Raw genomic sequence first — 23,233 nt, forward strand, 5'->3', positions numbered from 1 at the left:
AGAGCTCGGTTCATGGTAAGGAGCTCAGCTCCACTCGTGATATTCCAGGGTGACCGTTGTGCATGTTAGCTGCAGATGCGGTTGGTACACCACCCATGAATAATAGCTAGATGACAGCTATCTTTATGTACTCTAGTTAGGGGTCAGTTAGTATGCCACCTTAGTTAGCTGAGTTTGGTTTGAGACCCATATATAGGGTTCACCTATTCTTTTGTACTTAGAGTTCTTTTGGCTTTCACAACTAAGAAGAGGAAAACTGTTTTCAACCTCCACCTTTGTGTATATTCCCCCATTGTGTATGTGAGAAAGCTACAAGTGAGACTCCTTCCTTCTCTCCTACTTACTCACAATTAATTCCATTTGATCTCATTTTTTCCTTGCACTAATTCTATTTTGTTCTTCTTAATCTCGTTTTTTCTTTACACACTTAAATATTGTCCTCGTGACCTTTTAGTTTCTTCTTTTTTAGTTGTGGATTTTCTAAATTGAGTTAATGGTTATAATTTTATTCTAACCTGAGACAAGCTACAATTGTAAACTGTTTATTTTTCTTGTAATTCTGCTAATGGGTGTGCCTAGTTCCCGAACCCCTTTTATTAACTAACCTTGTACTTACCTAACCCCTTTTATCTAACCCTATCTCCATCTAACTATTTGCTCCATCGCTTGCCACCTATCACGTTTTCTCCACTGCCACTGTTCTTGGTGTGTTGTTACTCCACTTCTTATCTTCACCGTCTTTCTTGGACCACTCCTTCTGCCTTCCCTCGTCTCTACTTCTTCATTGCCTACTTCCCTCTTGCCTCCTCTCTCACTCAAGCTCTTAACATCCTTTCGTACGACTTTGATCGCTCCTTCCTTTTCATACTCTCAACTTTCCGGTTGCTCGACCTTTCCCACTATTCAACTTCTCCAACCTGAGTCCGTTTGCTACTCTTGGTTCTCTCGGATCTCTCTCTCTGTCATTTTGGCTGCTACTGCTCCTATTTTCTACCCCTTCCTCCCTCCCTCTGTCTCTCTATATATAAATAAATAAATAAATGTGTATTGGAGCTACTATCTCCCTCTGAGCTACACCACCCTATGTAGGAGTCCCATTCTTGTGTTATTGTGATTGCTGCAAGCATTGCGAGGAAAAAGGGCTACAAGATCATGCAATATTGTGACATTTTGTGTGTCCCACAACACCGAAAATGCATTGGATGAGTGGATCCCTTGTGCCTACAACTTGAATGACCATGAGTGGATCATGAAAGGATCGGCCAAAGGTTCACATAAGTTTCCCAAAAGTAGAGCAGTGATATCTTGCATGAGCAGAAGGACTACATCTTGAACTTAGTTCAAGTTTGGGAAGAAAGGATGGCTTGCAAAGGTGCAACATGTCTACATGGGAAAAGACATGTGACTTTCTCCATCATTCAACCAATCTAGGATACCATCACACTATAAGTCTTTTTATCTATGTACCTTTTTCACCTATAAGTGTAATGAGCCCATTTGGAAAGTTCATGTTGGTTTTATAAGAGCTCTTATTAATGGTACATGTATTCCATTTGGACTTCAAGGAGTGGGAACTAGTCTCGAGTCATTCATTGGTAAGTTCATTGTGATTCATGAGGATTTAGGTAAGCAAATGCAAGCTAGGGAGAAGTCAACATCCTTGTGAAAGAAGAATGTGTATTAATGTAGATAGATCACTCCAAGGACATCATCAAGCTATGGCCATTTGCAAAGCATTGCACTACCACAACTCCAAGAAATGCATTGGGAATGCATTGGAGCATGGTGGACTTGAGGACATTACAATCGTACTAGGACAAGATTGCAAAGGATGTGGGCAGGGCCATGAAGTTCACATTTGGATCCAAATGGGAAAGGTTGTCTTAGTTTGTCCCTCTGCACATTTTTGTTTCTTGTTTTTAGAATATACATATGCATAGAACCAAAACTAGGCCTTGCAAGCATACATATACATATGCATAGAACCAAAACTATGTGGCCTTGCAAGCATGTAGATGAAAATGACCTTGAAGATTTACTTGGGACAAATTAGGGAACCAGATCAAGTTGGATAAAAGAGTGATATGTTTCAATATCACACATGTGAGGACAATGTGCTTATTATATACCATAAATCATGCCAAATGGTGTATTTAGCTTTTCAGTACATGTACTGGAAGAAAACAAATGGCCAGTGACTCCCCCTTGACTCTAACAATTAAGACAATATAGGGGTCAGTTTGGCAATTGAGGTTGATCAGAGAGATGTCAAGAATGTGACTGTCACATTGAAATGGACTCTAAGGGATTTGCAAGAACACCTATTGGTCATGGAGGATGGCATGTCAGAGTCCTTCTACTTTATGTTAAAGGGTGAAAAGATAGGCCGATGTGTGGAGAAGTGCATGCATAGTGCCAATTTCATTCCTCCTGCAACTTTGAAGATAGTATACAATATGTTTGGCTTGTGCAACTTTAAATTATTTGCCATTTCTGGTTCTTTTTCAAGAAATGAAGGACATTGAAAATGTGATTCTTCCCTATTTTTTGATGTCAAAACTTTCCCCAAAAAATTGGGGATTTTATGATTTAGGGTTTTAACTTTTAGGGTTTAAGAGCATTTCTACATTCAATTCTCACTTTCACTTTTAGGGAGCCATAGAAACTCCCACTTTCAAAACTATCTTGCTCCCTCAGTCTCTATTTCCAGGGGTTTAGTAAGAGCTGTGTTTCGTGACTTCATCTTGTGAAGTACATTTGTAGATAATGAGGAAGAGCTCTTTTTGGTGTTTGACAGGACCTTAGATGTCCTAGGCACATATATGCAAGCCAAGGATGACTTCAAAGATTTCATCAAATACATGCAAGAGAATTTCACTGATTTTGCATATCAGCTTGATGAGTCTTAGAAAAGATGGGTAACGGTAGATTACATCATCTATCTATTCATGGCGAAACCCAACTTTGTGCTTGGCCCATTTTTGTGATAATCTTGTAGAGGATGGGTTTAGGGAGGTAGATGCCAATGACCTCCTAGAATTGGGGATCATGGGAAATATAGGAAATAGGTTCCTTTCCTGGGAGATGACATTCATGTTTCTCTTCGAGGAAGGAAATTCAGAGGAGGAAGCCTCATCGCGTCAAGCATTCCCCTACCAAATCTACTGATATCCTCATCCCTAGACCAGAATCTGACCTGTATGTGGAAGAGAATCTTTACCAAGAAAGGGAGGATATGGAAGCTAATGAAACATTGGACCGACCTACTCCAACAGCCCTGTGCCAACACAGAGCAAGCATCTGCATCGGACACCATTGACCCAGCATTTGACATATGGTCAATGTCCCCCCCTCCTTGTTGATGGAGAAGAGTATGTGTTCCTCCTTGTTGATGGAGAAGAGTATGTGTTCCTCCATTACATCAAGGTACTTTTTGGCTTGTGGGAGGATGAAGCATTGGGGGTCCTATCTGGGATCGATGTTGACACAAATTTCCAAGGTCTTAAAATTCTGGGTATAGATGGCTAGACAATGGAAGACTTTCTATTGATGATGCTAGTTACATTGAGAGATGCAGATAAGTCAATATATGTTGCACATCCCTCTGATGCAGAAGCTTCCACTTCTAAGAAGGAATAGTAGAAAGCTTCCACCTCTCAGATGGAACATGATACAACATAGAGATCCATGGACATTGTAAGAGAGGAAGGAATAGAGAGAGAGAGAGAGAGAGAGAGAGAGAGAGAGAGAGAGAGAGAGAGTGAGATGTACCTTCGGATGTAGTAGATTGTTGTGGCTAGCATTGTCCTCTTCTACTGCTCGATCAGATGCAGGTCACTAGAGGTGCTAGTTTGCACACACAGTGAGGTGGTTTGAGCAACTGGGGCTCCTAATGGATAGGCTTTCCCCCTTCTAGTATATCATTGAGGTGCCATTCTCCCCACTATGATATCATGAGGTTATACGTGAGGATCTTCTATAGCTACACACATTCTGAACCTGGTTGGAACCAAGTGAGCTCCTTGTGAAGCTCATCTTCTACAAATTTCATCTTCTACATCTACACACATTCTGAACCTGGTTGGAACCGAGCGAGCTCCTAGTGAAGCTCATATTCTACAAATATCATTGCCTACATATCTCAGATGAGGGGTTTATTGACCCACTGAGATATACGTGGATTCATTTACTCCATTCGCTGAGAATCTCTGTTGGGCAGTTTTGGGTCTCTTCACATAAACTCCGTATTGAGAGGGGTTTACCCAGGGAGAGACATATATGGACCTTATGTGGTTTAAATGGGATTGAGTTTGAGGAGCATTTCATTTTTGAATGCCCAATGTACTATGAGATCCGGGGATGCTTTTATTTCCCAAATCAGAGATCCTTGGCCGCGTTCATTCATGAAGTGGCCATACATCGTGAGTGCCTCCTTCAATCATAAAGACATGAGGAGCATACCCTGGTAGCCTCTTCTCAAAGCATGATCATGTAGTTCTTCCAATCGGGCCATACAAGCTCCCACTCTATAGGCTCTAGACGTGATCGGGATCCAAAACCAGTGACACGACAGCTCAGGCAGAGGTTGACGCAAAGATTCTGCTTGGTGACATTCCCTTAGAGTGGGAGCATGGCTGACAAGGGTCACAATTGCCCTTGTTAGACATAGAGCTATGATTAGGAGACAATGTAGGACTACACCCACAAGCAAGCGACAACATTCTATCTCTAGTTTTATGCTCTCGCTCCCCCATCCTTAACGAGGGGAGATAGAGTGGAGCACAGTTGTGACACTAGAGCATATTTCACTTTATATTCAGATGACAGATTATCTAATGATGATTAGGATGATAGTGACGATGGAGATGACTATTACTCTAATATGACTATATAGCATCTTTTATTGTCTCCATGGCTGTGGATGCTCGATAGTAGCTCCACCCTTTTAGCTTGCTTGTATTAGGTTTCTCATAGTCTCATAGACCCATTGGTCTTTTGAAGACTTCAATAAACTTTCTTTCTTTCTCTATATTCTCTCTCTCTCTCTCTCTCTCTCTCTCTCTCTTGGATGAAGGGATGGCTACTTGATACATTGGTGAGACTAACAGCCATGTATGCAGCACCCTTCTAGGGGAGTGACCTATCATCGACTAGGTGGTCATGTTCCGAGAGGCTACACGTGATTACGGGATCTAATATTATTTGGAGAAAGCCCTTAAATCCCCCACCAGATCATACAAGTAGACTTCGCCACCGTGACACCATTGCATATTAATGACATCTTCCAGAAGTCACTTATCTTTACAAGGTTTGGGCTTGATCTAGAGAGATTATCGAGGCTAGCAATAGAACATCTATACGACTAGCTAAGAGTGAGAGATCTCAACAACGAAAGGGAAATAGAAGAGGGTGAGAGAAAGGAAGAGCCAAAAGAGAGAGCCACACAAGTTTTGGTGGGTGCAGAGCACCCTAATCTTCTATGTCATCCATATATAGATGTGTTTGCATATTGTACATAACTAGAGTTAAGGTACAGTTGGCTTTAACCCCCATAACCTCCCACTTAAAGGCCAATGTGCCTTTAAGAGAGAGCAAGCAATGGACATACTATCCAATGCCCATCAATACATGACAATACTCAAATAGCTATGACTAGGTAGCCTCTTCGTCAACATATCTACAGGGTTATCATCCTTGACAAGCTCTATGCACTTGTCCTCAAGTACCTCCCTGATGAAATGGTACTTGACCTCAATGTGTTTGTTTTTTGAATAAAAGACCGGATTTCATGCTAAGCTGAATAGCACTCACGGAATCACTATGCAATGTTGGTACACCTGTATGAATCCCCAAATCTCCCACTAGCCGATCAAGCCATATAGCCTCCTTGCAACCCTCTATGGTTGCAGCATACTTGGCCTCTATGGTAGACAAATCAACACACTTTTGTGCGCGAGACATCCACGACACTGCACCACCTGCAATGGTGAACGCATAACCAGAAGTGGATCTCCTCCTATCCACATGCCTTGCATAGTCTGAATCTGTGTACCCAAGTACATGCATCTCTCCTCTGCCAAAGAAGGTACACATATCCTTAGTACCCTTCATGTAGCTCATGATGCACTTAACTACATCCCAATGCCTCTTTCCTCCTAGATTAGCCATATACCGGCTAACAACTCCCACTTCAAATGAAATGTCTAGTCTAGTAGCTATCATAGCATACATAAGACTCCTAACCGCTGATGCATAAGGAATGTTGGCCATCATGGCTCTCTGCTCATGTGATTTGGTACTATCTGCGTGATTTAGTTTCACATATGGAGGCAATGGAGAACTTACTTTCTTCCCCCCTCCATATTGAAACACTGCAACACTTTTGTTACATCTTCTGTGAAAGCCGAAGGAGTTTCCTACTCCGGTCATGCGTGATGCACATACCAAAAATATGACCTGTAGGTCCCAAATCCTTCATGTCAAAGGCCTCATAAAACTTGGCCTTTAATGCATCTAGCTCATAAGTATTCTTGTTAGCGAATAGTATATCATCCACATAAAGTGCAAGGAGTATAAGGATATTATCCTTAGCCCTTTTACTGTAGAGGCAGTGATCAATCTCACTTCTTCTGACACCCTGGGACCGAATGAAAGCATCAAACTTCTAATACCATTCTCTAGGTGCTTGCTTAAGGCCATAGAGACTCTTTTTCAACTTGCAAACCAAATTCTCTTTGCCCTTTTCTTCAAAGCCTTCCGGCTATACCATGTACATGTCCTCATGCAAATCCCCATGTAACAAAGCTGTCTTGACATCCATCTGCATAAGCTCCATATCTTCTGCTGTCACAAGTCCAAGTACACATCTAAGTGTGGTCATCTTCACAACCGAAGACAAGATCTCATCAAAGTCCACACCCTTCTCTTGCTTGAACCCTTTAGCAAACCAAACGGGCCTTGTACTTAGGCACATTATCACCTGTTACCTTCATCTTGTAGACCCATTTACATGGCAATGCTTTCTTTCCATGTGGCAAAGAAACCAAGTCCTCAGTCTTATTCTTCATGAGTGAATTCATCTTTGATTGCATAGCATACTCCCACTTGCACTGATCCTCATGAATCATAGCCTCTCTATAGCAAGAAGGCTCCCTGCAATCAGTATAAGCATCACATAGTCTGCCCCTGGAACAAATCTCTGAGGTGGTCTAGACACTCTAGATGATCTTCTCAAAGGAATTTCAGCTTGTTGTTCCATCTGCATATCAGCCACATTTGGCTCATCGTTTCCACTAATAGATGATCCACCATCTGCCCTTGATTGTGTACCTGTGGGAGTACATGGTGGCACCATATCCTACACATTTTGTGCATGGACAGCTTGTAGTCTATTAACATATGCGGGCAGGTTCACATCCTGGAAAGTGGTTCTCCTCATTTCCACATCCCTCATGGGTGTCTTATGCATCTTCTTCTCATTGAAGACCACATCATGGCTTCATATGATCTTCTTTGCTTCTGGATCCCAGAGACAATAGCCCATCTCTCCACTTTCACCACAGATAGTATTTTCTAGACTTAGGATCTAGCTTCTTCCGAAGCTCTTTTGGCACATGTACATATGCCTCATGCCCAAATATACACAAATGAGAGTAAGAGGGATTCTTGCCACTCCATGCCTCTTCAGGAATACCACCATCCAAACACTTACCAGGTGATCTTGATCACATGCATTGTAGTCTTCATTGCCTCAGCCCAAAAACCACTAGAAAGACTTGCTTTGGAAAGCATATATTGCAACCTTTCTTGAATGGTGCGGTTCATCTATTCCGCAACTAGATTCTACTCTAGAGTATGAGGAGATGTGAGCTCCCTCTTGATCCCAAGTGTATCATAGAAATGCTGAAAGTCATGAGAGAGATACTCTCCACCATTGTCAGTCCATAGGGATTTAAGCATTCTACCTGACTAATTTTTAGCCAAAGCCAGCCATTTTTGAAATACCTGGAACATATCGCTCTTTCAAGCTATAGCATAAGCCCACACTTTCCTAGTTGCATCATCAATAAATGTCACATAGTATTCAGCCCTGCCTAATGATCATGTAGGCATGGACCACAAACATATGAATGCACCAAATCAAGCCTTTCAAGCTCTTTCTTTCCCCTTCTTTTATGGGCTGATTTTGTCTGCTTCCCATAGAGACAATGCTCACAAAATTCAAAGTCAGAAAAACTCAAAATGTGGTACATAACCCAAACAGCATGAGAGTTTCATTCCATTCTGGCTCATGTGCCCCAACGTGTAATGCCACAAAGAAGTACTTGGCTGCCCGGTTATTGCAACAACATGATCAGACACCCATGATACATGTAAGGGATACAAAGTCCCACACTTGGCACCCCAATCCAAAACCATAGAGCCCTTCTAAAATTTCCAACTCTGAATGCCAAAAGTGGTCTAAAAACTAGCATCATCTAGCTAACCCACTGAAATGAGACTCTTGGTCAGCTTAGGCACATGTCTCATAGTTTTCGAAACAAATGCAGACCCATTTGTAAAATAAAACCTTATGTCAACTATTCCCACTATGTCACATGCATAGTTATTTCCAAGATGCACACGACCTGTCTTTCCACTGTCATAAGTGGAGAACCATTCCCTATGGGGAGTAGCATGGAATGAAGCACCAGAATCCAAAATCCAATATTGGGAATATGCATCATCTGAAGTGGTAAGCAAGTCTGCAAGTAGACTAGACATGAAGAGAATGTCATTGTCACTATTATCAGTGACCGCATTGATCTCCTCGATCTTCACTTTGCCTTTGTCCTCCCTTGGACTCTCTTCCTTCTTATTTGCACCCCAATTTCCATTCTTTTTCTTATATTTTTGCTCCCTTTTTAGCTTGTAGCAATCCTTTTTCATGTGACCCTTCTTGCCACAATAGTAACACTCAATGTTCCATGCCCTGGATTTGCTATGAGACTTCCCTCTTTCTTGGGATTCCCCCCTGAACTATGATCTGCCACTTTGCACATTTAAGTCTACATCTTACTTGTTGCCATCCATAGACTTCCATCTAATCTCCTCGCCCAACAAGCTAAGAAAACAATTGAAACAAAATCCCAAATGCTAGTACCTACTACAAGAAAGAAATCAAACCAAATACCAGGTGCACCCAAATATGTCTGCCTTAATGAAGGATAGTGACACCAAAACTCAAGGCTCAAAGCACCAAAATGCATCTAACTCATGTCCATATACTATGCATCCATATGAGTAAATCTGGCCCAAAAGAAAATGCCAACCGCAATGGCAATCCCAATGCCAATAAGTGCCAAAATGCCTCAAGCATAAATGTTGTCCATGAGCATATGCACCAACCAAATCTCATCTAAGAGATCATTGCACAACCTGTGCATCCAATGCAATATGTCAAAGCTATCCCTCAGCATAAAATAGCATGTGTGTGCTAAACTTTCATCAATAAAGCATCCCACAAGACAATTTGGGCCTATCAGTGCATCCAACAAGGATCGCAATGCATCCAAATAGCCTGTAAAGCATCTACTGCAACACAATGCAAACCACAAATGAGCACACAACATGGCTCAGACTGCAACCAGAGTGATCTGCATAAAGTATATCCAAAAAATCATGGCCCCATGATAATGACCGCTAGTGAAAATAGAACTTGGGATGCCTCAAAACATGGGCATCACTCCATAATTGGACTCATCAAGACAATCTGCAAATATCTCTCTTCTACTGGAACTCCAAAATCTCATCCAAGGATGGAGTAAGAGCTAGTCAATGCTTGCATTTACTTGTAAAATTGAACCTTAGGTAGATTAAAACATAAGGGGTAGCCTTATTTGCCATGTGGCAATCAATGAGAAGGTCTTGGAACCTTTGAGAAATTTCTTGCAAAGAGACAACAAAAAAACATTGAGAATCACAACTCCCTCGATTCTTCAAGGAATGCCAAGCAGCTTTGTAGGCAGATGTTTCAAGAAGTCCTAGATCCAATGGGATAGACAACTCTGCAAATGGAGGCCCAAATGTTGAGATCCCACTCAACAAGAAATGACAAATCAAGACGTTGGAGTAGACAGAGCTTCACCATAGCTTTAGTCTCTCTCTCTCTCTCTCTCTCTCTCTCTCTTCTTCCAAGTTTCCTCTAGCTATAGCAACCTTCTATGTCCTTTGTTTTATATTGGATGGGGTATACCCCACTGTTTTATTGGATAACTAGTCCTTAGGTGTTGGGCAAGATGTCAGCTTAGACACAGCTTCATATTTGTATGTAGCCTTGTGTCCCTATGTATTACCCTCACAAGTCCTTTAATGGTGCCTATATACCCTTTGACTAACATCTGGGATTCTGTCATTACAATTATGTGACACTTGAAGTTTGTATTAGTGTTTGAAGACCCACTCGCACTCAACTAGTCATTTGTAGGTGCAAGAGCTTATTTGTGGCTAGACACCATTGTGACACACTACTTGCCTTCATCATCTGCTCAATTATGGAAACAACTCTATCATTGGGACTACAACCAACCATGTGATACTACATTATCGACCTCGACTATGCAAGATGCTACTACTTGTTGCTATGTCAAATTGGGTCTTATGTCATGGAGGGGAAAAGAGGTGAAATAGGGGGGACCATGGAAATAACACTTCATGCTCTAGACTTGAGGGTGTTATTTCCCACCCTTGAGAACCATTGATGTGACACTTTGCTACTATTAGTGTGATGTTTCTTTATAGCCATCTCTCATTTCCCTTGGATTGTTATGTCATTCACCAAGGGAAAATGTCCAAAACATGATCTTCCAATGGAAAAGCATCCAAAAAATCCATCATTGTTTCCCCTCTTTATCCCCTCCATGATATAAAACCCTTTGAATATGCAATGAAACTCGTTGTTGGAATTGATGCACATGTAGAATCTATGCTTAGTCAACTACCCACCTTAGTTTAATTCAAATAAGATAGTGACTCCCTATTAACTAAGGTAAGCAATTCATTTCATCAATTCCTTTTCTTATCCCCTTGGCACATAATCATAAACAAAATGTAACTACCAATATAGAGGACTCCAAACCATAATAAAAGTGTAGACAAGGATCCAACTCTGACACATGAGAGTAGATCCTTCCTTCTCCTATAACTGAGAGTGCTCTCAACGGAAGCAAGAATGGAAGAGGGAGAGAGAGAAACAGAGAGCCACACAAGTTTTGGTGGGTGCAGAACACCCTAATCTTCTTTTTCATTCATTTATATATGTGTTTGAGTATTGTACATAACTGGGGTAAAGGCACAGTGACCTTTAACCCCCACAACCTCCCACTTAAAGGACAATGTGCCTTTAAGGGAGAACAACTAGGGAGCATACTATCCAATGCCCATCAATACATGAGAATACTCAAACTGCTAACTAGGTAGACTCTTCGTCAGCATATCTGCAGGGTTATCATCTGTATGAACCTTGACAAGCTCTATGCGCTTGTCCTCAAGTACCTCCCTGATGAAATGGTACCTGACCTCAATGTGTTTGGTCTTTGCATGAAAGATCGGATTCCGTGCAAGCTAAACAGCACTCATGGAATCACTATGCAATGTCAGTACACCTGTATGAATTCCCAAATCTCCCACTAGCTGATCAAGCCATATAGCCTCCTTGCAACCCTCTATGGCTGCAACATACTCAGCCTCTGTGGTAGACAAAGCAACACACTTCTGTGCGCGAGACATCCACGACATTGCACCACCTGCAAATGTGAACACATAACCAGAAGTGGATCTCCTACTATCCACATGCCCTGCATAGTTTGAATCTATGTACCCAAGTACACGCATGTCTCCTCTACCAAAGCAGATGCACATCTCCTTGCTACCCTTCATGTACCTCATGATGCACTTAACTGCCTCCCAATGCCTCTTTCCTAGATTAGCCATATACCGGCTAACAACTCCCACTGCAAATGCAATGTCTGGTCTAGTAGCTATCATAGCATACATAAGACTCCCAACTGCTGATGCATAAGGAACCTTGGCCATCATGGCCCTTTCCTCATCTGATTTGGGACTATCTGTATGACTCAGTTTCACATATGGAGGCAATGGAGTACTCACTGCCTTTCCCCCCTCCATATTGAAACGCTGCAATACTTTTGTAACATACTCTTTTTGTGAAAGCCAAAGGAGTTTCCTACTCCGATCACATGTGATGCACATACCAAGAATATGACCTGCAAGTCCCAAATCCTTCATATCAAAGGCCTCATGCAACTTGGCCTTTAATGCATCTAGCTCATAAGTATTCTTGCTAGCCAATAGCATATCATCCACATATAGTGCCAAGATTATTAGGCTATTATCCTTAGCCCTTTTAGTGTAGAGGCAGTGATCAATTTCACTCCTTCTAAAACCTTGGGACCGAATGAAAGCATCAAACTTCTGATACCATTCTCTAGGTGCTTGCTTAAGACCATAGAGACTCTTCTTTAGCTTGCAAACTAAATGCTCTTTGCCCTTTTCTTCAAAGCCTTCCGGCTGCACCATGTAAATTTCCTCATGCAAATCCCCATGCAAGAAACCTGTCTTGACATCCATCTGCATAAGCTCCATATCCTTTGATGCCACTAGTCCAAGCATGCATCTAAGTGTGGTCATCTTCACAACCGGAGAGAATATCTCATCAAAATCCACACCCTTCTCTTGCTTGAACCCTTTAGCGACCAAACGGGCCTTGTACCTAGGCACATCATCACATGTGACCTTCATTTTGTAGACCCATTTACATGGCAATGCTTTCTTTCCATGTGGCAAAGAAACCAAGTCCCAAGTCTTATTCTTCATAAGTGAACTCATATCTGATTGCATAGCATACTCCCACTTGCATTGATCCTCGCACATCGTAGCCTCTCTGTAGCAAGAAGGCTCCACGCAATCAGTAAGCATCACATAGTCTACCCCTGGAACAAAGCTATTAGGCGGTCTAGACACTCTAGATGATCTTCTCAAGGGCATTTCAGCTTGCTGTCCCACTTGCATATTAGCCACATTTGGTTCATCATTTCCACCAATAGATGATCCATCATCTACCCTTGATTGTATACCTGTGGGAGTACTTGGTGGTACCATTTCTTGCACATTTGGTGCATGGACAGCTTGCTGTCTATCAACATATGCAGGTGGAATCACATCTTGGAAAGTGATTCTCCTGATTTCCACATCCCTCATGGGTGCCTTATGCATCTTCTTCTCATTGAAGACTACATCATGGCTGCGTATGATCTTCTTTGCTTCTGGATCCCAGAGACGATAGCCCATCTCTCCACTTTCACCATAACCCAAAAAGATGCATTTCCTAGACTTAGGATCTAGCTTCTTTTGAAGCTCTTTTGGCACATGTGCATATGCCTCACACCCAAATATATGCAAATGAGAGTAAGAGGGCTTCTTGCCACCTCTTCAGGAATACCACCATCCAAACTCTTACTAGGTGATCTATTGATCACATGCACTACAGTCTTCATTGCCTCAGCCCAAAAACCACCAGAAAGACTTGCATTGGAAAGCATGCATTGCAACCTTCCTTGAATGGTATGGTTCATCTTTTCTGCAACTGGATATTGCTCTGGAGTATGAGGGGATGTGAGCTCCCTCTTAATCCCACGTGTATCATAGAAATGCTGAAAGTCATGAGAGAGATACTCTCCAACATTGTCAGTCTGTAGGCATTTAAGCGTTCTACTTGACTGATTCTCAACCAAGGCTAGCCATTTTTGAAATACCTGGAACACATCACTCTTCCCGAGCTATAGCATAAGCCCACGCTTTCCTAGTTTCATCATCAATGAATGTCACATAGTATTGAGCCCCGCCTAATGACCGTGTAGGCATGGGACCACATACATCTGAATGCACCAAAACAAGCTTTTCAAACTCTTTCTTTCTCCTCCTTTTATGGGCTGATTTAGTCTGCTTCCCATAGAGACAATGCTCACAAAATTCAAAATCAGAGAAACTCAAATGCAGTACATAACCCAAACGGCATAAGAGTTTCATTCCATTCTGGCTCATGTGCCCCAACCTGCAATGCCACAAAGAAGTGCTTGGCTGCTCGGTTATTGCAACAACATGATCAAATACCCCTGATACATGTAAGGGATACAAAGTCCCACACTTGGCACCCCTGGCCAAAAGCATAGAGCCCTTCTGAATTTTCCAACTCTGAAAGCCAAAAGTGGTGTGAAAACCAGCATCATCTAGCTGACCCACTGAAATAAGACTCTTGGTCAACTTAGGCACATGTCTCACATGTTTCAAAATAAATGCAGACCCATTTGCAAAAGAAAACTTTATGTCACCTACTCCCACAATGTCACATGCATAGTCATTTCCAAGATGCACAAAACCTGTCTTTCCACTGTCATAAGTGGAGAACCATTCCCTATGGGGAGTAACATGGAATGAAGCACCAGAATCCAAAATCCAATCCGGGGAATATGCATCATCTAAAGTGGTAAGTAACTCTGCAGATAAACTAGACATGAAGAGAATGTCATTGTCACTATCATGTGTGACTGCATTGATCTCCTTGATCTTCACTTTTCCTTTGTCCTCCCTTGGACTCTCTTCCTTTTGATTTGCACCCCAATTTGCATTTTTTTTCTTATCCTTTTGCTCTCTTTTCAGCTTGTAGCAATCCTTTTTCATATGGCCCTTCTTGCCATAGTGGTAACACTCAATGTTCCATGCCCTGGATTGGCTACGAGACTTCCCTCTTTCTTGGGACTTCCCCCTGAACTGTGATCTGCCCCTTTGCACATTTAAGGCTGCATCCTGCTTGTTGCTGTCCATAGACTTCCGTCTAATCTCCTCGGCCAACAAGCTACCCACAACATCATCAAATTTTAGTACTCCACCAGGTACAGAGTTACTGACAGCTGTACGGAAGGTATCCCATGAGGATAGCAATGAACATAAGAGAAATATTGCCTTAGTCTTTGCATCAAAATTCATCTTTTGAGCCTGAAGCTGGCTGAAAATAATATTGAATTCATTCAAGTGAGAAGCAATGGAGACCCCTTCCTTCATCTGCAGCTCAAACAACCTCTTCATGAGGTAAACTTTATTAGAGGTAGTTTCTTTTTCATAAGTGGCACACAGTTTCTTCCACAAATCTTTTGTAGTCTGCTCATTTACTACTGTGAAATAAACTGACTCTTTAAGATGAAGTCTAATAGTAGATTTTGCTAATGCATCCAACTCATTCCAATCATCCTCAGACATATTTGCAGGCTTAGCTTCAATCCCTGCCAAGGGTTTAATCTGCTTCTTTTGAATAAGCACATCCCTTATTTGTTCTTTCCACAAAGAAAAGTTTGTCCCATTAAACTTTTTAATGCTTAAAAACTCCTTTTTAGACATGGAAGAGGATGCCATGATGCAAATGAAGAAAAAATCCCAAATGCTAGTGCCTACAAGAGAGAATCACACCAAATACCAGGTGCACCCAAATGTGTATGCCACAATAGAGTGAAATATCACCAAAACTCATGTCTCAAAGCATCTGACTCATGTGCATATACTATGCATCCATATGAGCAAATCTGGCCCAAAAGAAAATGCCAACTACAATGGCAATCCAAAATGCCAATAAGTGCCAAATGACTCAAGCATAAACACCGTCCACTGGCATATGCATTAATAATATCTCATCCATGAGAGCATAGCACTATCAGTGCATCACCTGCAATGTGTCAAAGCTGTCCCTTAGCATAAAATAGCATCCATGTGCAAAGCGTCCATAAAAATAGCATCCCACAAGGCAATTTGGGCCTATCAGCGCATCCAATAAGGACCGCAATGCATCCAAATGGCCTATAAATCATCCAGTGCAACCTAATGCACACCATGAATGAGCGCACACTGCTTAAACTCTGTAACCTGAGTGATCTGCATAAGGTATGCTCAAGAAATCATAGTCCCACGGTAATGACCGCTACTGAAAATAGAACTTGAGATGCCTCAAAACATGGGTGCCATTGCATAATTGAACTCAACAAGAAAATATGCAAATATCTCTCTTCTGCCGGAACTCCAAAATCCCAACCGATGAGTGAGAAATGGGAGTCAACACTTATCCACTGCCATGTGGCATAAATCTAAGGTTTCAAAACCTTAGAATGAAAAATGCATAATTGAGAGACGAAATCAAATACACATAGGTCTATAACTCTGAAAATCCTCCACCGAATCGTGCAAGAACTGACAGGTAGGGGTTTTGGGGCGTCCGGAACGCAATGGGGCAGACGGTTTTGGAAACCGTGGTCTCAATCACTGGGTCCAACACATGGAATGAAAAACGTTTTTGGAAACAGAGCTGTTTGTAAACTCCACCGGAGTGCAAATGATGAGCAACATAGAAGTTTTAGGACCTCCTGAGTCCACCGGAACTAGCAGATCTGCAAATGGTTGCTCCAAACTTGAGTTCTAACACCCGGTCAGAAAAATGCAAAAAGTGACACAGTGAGTTAAAAATCCAATGAAATGATCCCAGATTCAAGAATGAAGGTGTTTCCAAGCTCCTGAAGTGAAGTGGACACCAAAAGCAAGCAATAGTTGCCTCTATAAGTCAATACGGAGTCTCTGTCATCAAACGAAACAGGGAAAAGCTTAAAAAACGACTTTTTCTTTGAAAACACTTAACAGGCTCTCAAAACCACTTCACAAAACCAAAGTAACTTTTCCAAAGGTTCCTGCAAGGTCTTTGCACACTCGGATGCAAGTAAAGTCATGCTCAAAGCTTCCCACAGAGCTTCTCCTTCCTCCCACAGAGCTGCTGAGCTTCAAGCATTCACGCACGCTCAGCTAGATCACCCGGGCTCTGATACCAATTGAGAGTGCTCTCAACGGAAGCAAGAACAGAAGAGGGAGAGAGAGAAACAGAGAGCCACACAAGTTTTGGTGGGTGCAGAACACCCTAATCTTCTTTTTCATTCATTTATATATGTGTTTGAGTATTGTACATAATCGGGGTAAAGGCACAGTGACCTTTAACCCCCACAATAACATTAGGTTTAACAATTGCAGAAGGAGAACTTAGAGCTCTGAGATATGCTTTGGACGTTAGAAAAGTGCATCAAAGGTGTGGTCATAGACCAAGAAAGGGATTTCTTCAAAGATAGTCTTGGAAGCATTGTAAAAGCAAAAAGATGTCCTAGTATCATCCAAGGTGAAAGGTGTTGAATCTGCAATTCAAGAGAAGGTGGATTGTGCATTAGAAAAGGAAATTGAAGCATGGGCAATTAAGGAATTAAAGGAGAAAAAGCAATATGTAGTCCTTGGCCTAAACTTTAGGGTTGGGGGATTGTTGAGGAGATACCTTAGAAATGGTGGAAAGAGTACCTCCAACTATCACACAAAATTTGTAAGCCCTAAACTCGCCCTACACTGTCAAAAAGTTAAGGTTCCTAAGCATGTATCACGTGTAAGATAAGAGACAATAGGCTTCAAATTCTTCTAATTAAGAGGAACTAGAAGGAGTGGAACTATGGATAGTTAAGGACCTCACCCCAAGCATGGTTGAAACAGAAAGCATCAGGTGAGAGTAGCAATGAAAGCTAGAAAGTGGTAACATACAGAGAGGGCAAAGCTCTGATACATTATTTTCATAAAGATAAGAAAACAAAGAGCTTCTCATGCCTTTAAGATGGTCCTCCTTTTTGTCTTTTCTACTTGTAAAAATGCCTTCATTGTTAACAATGTTGCTTTGAGTTTGATAGGTTGTATCTAGCTCAATGAAAATTAACACAATTAGCATCATCATCATCCTCATTCTTTGACCACATAGAGAGATGAAATGAGGCCACATGAGAGCTTAGAGAGTCACTGCCATATCTCTATGAACAAAGACATTGAAAATGAATAAAGTTAGGTTCTCCATCCACCCTCCACATAATTAGGGGAACAAAGTGATGTCTGCCAGCTACACCCTCCACATTTCTATGACACATTGGCCTAAAACTTTTGTTTTATGCTCTACCCCACCTTACATTGGTACCTATATATAGGATTGATGATTTCCTAATTTATTTAAAATGAGATTTCTAGGCATGGATTTTTGTTAACTACATGTGATTGGGACCAGTGGATTAAGCAATTTTAAATTATAACCTTTGAACAAAAATAGACATATGTAACACAAAAGCAGATGGAGTAGACAAAAATTCAACTCAAGAGTCATGACCAAGGGTCAAGAAATTTAAAATTAGAACCATTGAACATGAATAAAACATAGGAGAAACTCAAATGGGGTAGAAAATTTTGAATCAAGGGATTCATTCCATCAATGATGACCAAATTACATCTATTGTGTTCAATTTAAAAATTCCCTACCTACTCTTTCCACAATGGGCCAATCCATACATGCCCTTTGGTGTAAGGTCCGGTGACCTCTAGAGGGCTATAAAACTCAATATGATAGGGAAGGTACTAGATGCTTAATCAATCACAAAGGGCTATTGTAGGTGAATCTTTATGAGGAGAAAGGTTTCAATATTTTCAGACCCAATCAAAGGATGAATTTATGGTTAGGTGGCTAGCTTTTCATGCTAAATATGTCTCTTGAATTGAAACTTTAAGGTTATGTTAGAAATGATAGCAAGTAGGAACTTGATGCCACCTATTTAATTATAATATGTGCATGCCAAATATCTAGTTTATTGAATCATAATGCATGCATGCCAAATGTCAAGGGTTACACCCCCAACTCATGGTGTCCATTGTTGTGAGTGAACTCATCATCTCTCCCAATGCATCCAAATGTCATTTCCCATAAAATATCTCAATGACATTCTGTCTCTAGCAAGGAATTCCACTAGATGAACTTGCTATGTGCAGATTATGGTTTTTTCTCTAGCTTACACATAAGCTCCACATAGTCATGAATCAACTCATTGCTACATTCTACAAGGCTTATAATTGCCTCAAGAATACTGCCATACTTTATGCCAAAAAGCTCTTATGTCCTCTAAATATTTAAAAATCCCCTAACTTGATATAAGGTCATTACTCAAGTGTACCAAGACCTAGTCCTCTTTTAAAAACCCTTACATATCAAAAATTTCATTACTTATTCCAAATTCTATATTACTCATATCTTAAGGCCTATTCCAAGGTGCAAACAAGGTATGTGGAATTCGTTTTGAAAGACATATATCAAGCTTATTGAAGGTTAATTAAAAGCATCATAAGATTCATTATCCCAACATTTCAAAATCCATTTCCAAAGGACAAGCCAGGGAATTAAGGTCTAGTCTCAAAAGATGCTTAAAGTAAATATCAATGTAGATTCCAAGCAAATGAAGGTGTTCATTAGGGAGGGAAACACTCCAAGAAAAGGTTAAAGTGTTGACATAGTTCAACTAAAATTCAATACAATGATTTAAAGGGCAACTTAGCAACAAGGTGGCTAGAAGAACAAAATTACATAATTGAATGTTGATAGAGTTCAAGCAACTAGAATTCAACACAAGGATTTCAAGGACACTTTAGCAACAAGGTGAATCTCAAGAATAAGATCACATAATCAAGGGCAATTGTGAGAAAATACACCATTTAACAATTTAACAATATTGAGCATTGAAAGATGGCATTTACAACCAACATCCAAGCCCCAAAGACCGTGATCTTTGACAAGAACAACTATCAAATCTAAAAATGCAATGTTAAGGGATTCCTAAGTTGGTGGGATGTTTTGGATGCCTATTGAGCAAGAGTTTGCTATCGCATTGTGAGCCATTGTTTGGCTAACCTTTTTGTTGGGGCAGAAGTACATTGCATTTGAGTCAATATTCGGCTATGATTGAGGAGTACTTTTGGGGCAGAAATAGTGCTTGATTGCATTTTGTATCTCGGAAGGGATTGAGGTTTAAGAAAAATTTTTGGGGCAGATGTATTGCTATTTCAGAGCAGCCACTATTTGTGAATTCCATTGCAATGATTGTATAGCAGCCAATGGTCTTTCAGTTGTCCATTTGCTTTCTTTTCTTTGCAGGTACATTTGCCTTTATTCCTGAGCTTGCAATCATGTTTCTCAATGACAATTTTGGTACCATGTTGCCTGAGGAAGTTGGATGGACCCAACTATGCTTTGTGGTCATTTACACTCAAGAATATCTTGGTTAGAAAGGGCTTATGGGACATTGTGCTTGGTGATGAGACTCTTCCTGCTGGATCTAGCACTAGCACATCTTCCTCTACTAGTGCTACCACTCAAGCTTCTACTACCACCACACAAGTAACCGTTACGAAAGATTAGAAGGGGTTTGATCGCAGGGATGATTAAGCTTTGTCTTTGATTGCATTGTCTGTGTAGACACACATTAAGTCCACTATCAAGTCTTGCAAGACTTCAAAGGTAGCTTGGGATAGATTGAAAAGTATGTGGAATGTCAAGAATGAAGCAAGAAGCATTACCTTGCACAATAAGCTTAATGCCTTGTCCATGCAGAAAGGTCAAACTATTTCAACGCATATTGCAAAGAAACTGACATTCGAGATGAGCTCGCATCTATTGATGAGGATATAGAAGACAAGAAATTGGTCTCTATCACCCTCAATAATCTAGCTCCCTCATATGATACGTTTGATAATTTCTTGACCATTATGCTCAAGGCTGCTCCACTCACTTTTAAGGAGTTAGTTGGTTTGCTTTTACATGAAGAAACGACAACTTCCAATTCAACCCATTCCTCTAGTCAGAGTGAGCAAGCACTTGCCACTCAGGGTAAATTTCAAAAAAAGACCAACCATGCTTATCAGCCCATGAAGGGGGGAAATGCAAACATAAATGTAGAGAATGTAGACAAAGGTGCAAAGGTGAAGAAGGGTAAATGCAACTATTGCAAGAAATCTAGTCATTACATTGCAGAGTGCCAGAAAAGGATTGCCAATGAGAAAAAGAGGCAAGGCATAAGCAGTAATTATGTTGCACCAGTTGAGAGTGCATATGCTCTACCATCCCATGCACATTTTGCAGAAGAGGGAAGATTTTATATTTACTGCTGTTCAGGACAAATAGAATGGTAGTCATCTTGGCCACCGGAGCAAAGGTCTCCTCATAATCTATCCCCTCTTCTCGTGCATACCCCTTGGCAACTAACCGGACTTTATACTTCTCAGTTGTACCATCTGCATGATACTTTATCTTGTAGATCCGTGTGGTGCCAACCACATTCTTGTCAATGGGTGCATCAACCAAGTCTCATGTAGCATTTTTTTGTATGGGTTGAAGCAAGCGCCTCGTGCATAATATCATAAGATACATCAGCTCTTGCTATCCCAAGGCTTTGTCAACACTCATACAAAGCCAAATTTATATGTTCTACAACAAAAATCGAATTTGGTCATGCCTATGCTTTACGCCAATGACATCATACTCAGTGGCAATAATTTGCAGCAAATTGCAACAGTATAGTCTATCATGTGTCAGACTTTTGACATGACAGATTTAGGCCTCTTACATTACTGTCTTGACATTGAATTTTGACAAATCGAAGGGGGGATTTCTATGTCACAGACAAAATATTCGGAGTTGTTACAAAAACTTAAGATGAAGAACTGTAAGCCTATGGCCACTCCATTGGAAAAGGGAATCAAGGTAAGTAAGCATTATACATGTAAAAAAATTGATGACACATTGTACAAGCAATTGGTTGACAGTTTGATCTACTTATGCTCCACACGGCAAGACATTGCCTATGCCACAAGGTTCTTAGACAATTCATGCATTATCCCACAATCACGCATTGAAATGCAACAAAGAGGATTCTCAGATATGTACAATGTACACTTTCCTATGGGCTACATTATACTACAAATGGTGGCACTTCTTTAAGTGGCTTCATTAACTCAAATGGATCAAGGGACATCTATGAGCACAGGTCCACTTCCGAATATTGCTTCTCATTGGACTCAACATGCATCTCATGGCTCAATAAGAAGAAAGACCACCAGTGAAGTAGAATACAAAGCTACAAATTCAACCACTATGAAATGTATGTGGTTAAAGAAGCTTCTGCATGACTTACATCATGCTCATGATGGTAACACAACTCCGATCTTCTATGACAGCCAGAGTTGCATTGCTATTGGGAACAATCCTACAATTCATGTGAGCATGAAACACATTGAAAACCATTATCATTATGTGCAAGATTGTATCACAGATAGCTTCATTGATCTCACATGTTCCACTGAGGACAATGTGGCAAATATCTTCACTAAGCCATGTCGATGTCATGTGTAAAGAGACGCCAACAAGCTTTTCAAAGCTTTCTTTCCGCCATAGTCACCAACAAGCCGAGGGATACGAGACATTCAAACGATGTCAAGGGGAGTTGTAAAATGACATTGTTTACTTTTGTACTCCCATAAGCTAGTATATTGACATGTAAATGAATCCGTGCAACCATGGCACTTTAGATACTTCTAAGATCATTCCAAAGTACTACAATCGTATCATTGAGGGGGGATTTGTAGACATATACAATGATATGGTGGTGTAGGATAGACTAGGACTTAGTCTATTTTGGAGTTTTAGAGTGTTCTAGTACTTAGACTATATATACCACGTACTTGTACTTCATTTGGTTCAAAATTTCACTTGGAGTTCACTTCTTATTCTCCTGTGTTCACATGTGTTCACAATCCATATCCATTCTTGTTCCTACAGCATGTGCCAAGTAAAATAAACCAAATATTGAAATTTATGTGGACATGCACAACTTCATATCCTAACAAACTCTCCTCAACTATACATATTGACACCTCACATGTGCATGCAAATGTTGTGAATGGTTATTATCTACACAATCACAAATACAAAATTATTAATTGTTGATTGAAGATGGAAATGATATTGGACATCTGAAAATACAAGATCAAAACCAAAAGCCCAACATCTGAACTAGAAATGAGATTAAAAGGGTAGGTTTTTCCTTACAATGCTTATCATGACAAGTACTGCCCACTCTACCAAAACAGAGCATAGTGCATGCACTTCCAGAATTCTCATCGTCACAAGAGTGTTCTAGAAAACAAACACCGTGATTCCCCCTGAGGTCAATGCGATTTTGAGGCCTATGGGCATCGAGTAAATGAAATGTTTTTTTGCACCATTAACAAACTTCCCCAAATTGCTCTTTGA

This window comes from Dipteris shenzhenensis, chromosome 12 (genome assembly GCF_047967505.1).
Source record: "Dipteris shenzhenensis isolate YYH24624 ecotype China chromosome 12, Dip_SZ_1.0, whole genome shotgun sequence".
NCBI classification, from domain to species: Eukaryota; Viridiplantae; Streptophyta; class Polypodiopsida; order Gleicheniales; family Dipteridaceae; genus Dipteris; species Dipteris shenzhenensis.